We start from the raw sequence: 2,231 nt of genomic DNA on the forward strand, positions 1-2,231 counted from the left end.
TCCTTTTTATTACAAATAGTGCAAAACATATTTTCATTGTCGACAACTTTTGGCTATCTTAAACTGTTTTATTATTATAATAATTGAAGATACCTACTCTACCCTTAAAATTTAATTTTGTTTGTTTTCCTGGAATAGTTCATAAAGCAGAAAGTACTGATAGTATTTGTAATATGTATTCAAAATATAATAGGTACTTACTAATGTAATCTTTTCTGGGAAGTCTATAGTCTTAAACAATCAGACCGTGGAGGAGATAACATGTAAACAGTCTTAAGTCACACAAAAATCAAAGTTGAGTTAGATTTGCCAATGTATTGTTCTGTTGTAGCCAAAGTGGTTTATTCTATCTGGTTGATGCAAAAAAATATTTCCAATGGTAACAGCATGTTAAAACCACCTTTACATTCAAATTATTTCCACTGAATTGGTCCATTCAAACCAGCTTATTTCCAACCAACCAATAAAAGCGCTGTAACTGTCACTGAGTTGACTCAGTGAGTCTTGCAAATTTGAGGTTATGTAAGGATTTTGTATTAAAAGCTTGACTTAAGATTGACAACGTATTCAGAAACAATTAGTAATTACGTTATTATTTAAAGCAGAATGGATGGTGCAGATGGAAGTGTAAGTGTTGGTGAACGAAATAAAGGGACTAGAAAGAGAAGAGTTACCAGATGAAAAAGAAAAAGTCAACAAATTTCCAGTTATGGAGCCCTAGTTTTTGTACCGTGTAAGCACAATAATGAAAGTTTCACGTGCGTAAAGTTTTATTTATAAAGTTCCAGACAAGAAAAGGCAAAACAATACAATTGCCAGTCTGATTCATACAACACACATCAAAAGACATATACCTAGGCCGGTAAACAAAAACAAAAAGAAAAAACCTGGACCTGCGCGAAAGTAATCAAGACAAAATTTCTTTCCAACTGTCCCTGGTGCTAAAACTTCTGTATATTTAAATTTTCGCACTGTTAATGGTGTTGGAGAAACTAGTAGAATAAAAAACATAGCCAAAAAAGTGCATTTTGAGTTTATTGTTGAAGAGAAAAGAGGAGGTGACACTACCAAAAATAAGAACTATCTGAAGAAGGAAAGTGTTACATAAAATGAAGTACATAAAAAAAGCTCAGAGGAACTGAATCATATGACAGCAGAAACAAGTCTAAAATATTATATCTGAGTAGTGAGTTAAGTATTGGTAAACTAAGTAAAATATATAATGATCAGTGTGAAGAGGAGTTAAATGTGAGATGCAGCATGTTTAGGAGGATTTCTTTAAACGAGTTTATATAGGGTTGTAAGTCACTTGCCTCCGATCTCAAATATCTAAACACGCATGGGAATGATTCAAATATATTACTAAAAGAAACAAATGGTAATAAGAGAAAAATCGAAGAAGCAGTTCTAATGATGCTAAATGAGACCAATTGTGACGCATTTCGGGATAGTATTATGAGGTTTTTTCCTGGTTTTTTTTCTCATAATTTACTATGGAATCACTAACAGGAGAATTTTACTGTCATCATCGCACGTGGTTGTCTTTGTAAAGACGAATCACATGCTATGATCTTTCTAACGGATATTCTCAAGTTAAAGTTGATTTCATGTAATCAAATGAACTATCCTACTATAGGTCGTCCCAGAAACGCAACTCAGCAATATTGGCAATATCATTTTAAAGTCGTCTACTTTAAAATGTATAATGTATGTTTGAATTGTCAATACAAAAGAGTCAGATAAAATTAAATATTAGAATAATTTTTCACCAAGTAACATAAAAACAAAATTTGTTTAATTTATTATTGTTTGTATTTTGAGAACGATTTCCGAAGTAGAAATTGAAACGTCAATAAACTTATTTTATACTTCAATCGTGCCTTATTTCCATTAAAATAGTAATTACTTTAGGATGCCACAAGAAAATAGATTCAAAACAATATTTTTCGTTGGAATTTAGAAAAAACAGGGTCATAAGAATTATTTCAATTTTTTGCTAGATTGCGTTCGGCATGTAAAAACTTACCAAAAAAAAATATTTTAAAGATTATATACAACGTTTTCAGCTTTCAATAGTTATTGATAATAATGTCAAACAATTTTAGAATTTTGTAACAACAATTTTGATGAACATAAATATAACAGCTTACCTCCAAATATGTTTTATAGCGATCAACACTCTTCAGTGGGCACTGATCTTCTATTAAATTCTTTGATATATTAAATTCTAC

The sequence above is a fragment of the Diabrotica undecimpunctata genome, chromosome 5, assembly GCF_040954645.1.
Source record: "Diabrotica undecimpunctata isolate CICGRU chromosome 5, icDiaUnde3, whole genome shotgun sequence".
Taxonomy (NCBI): Eukaryota; Metazoa; Arthropoda; class Insecta; order Coleoptera; family Chrysomelidae; genus Diabrotica; species Diabrotica undecimpunctata.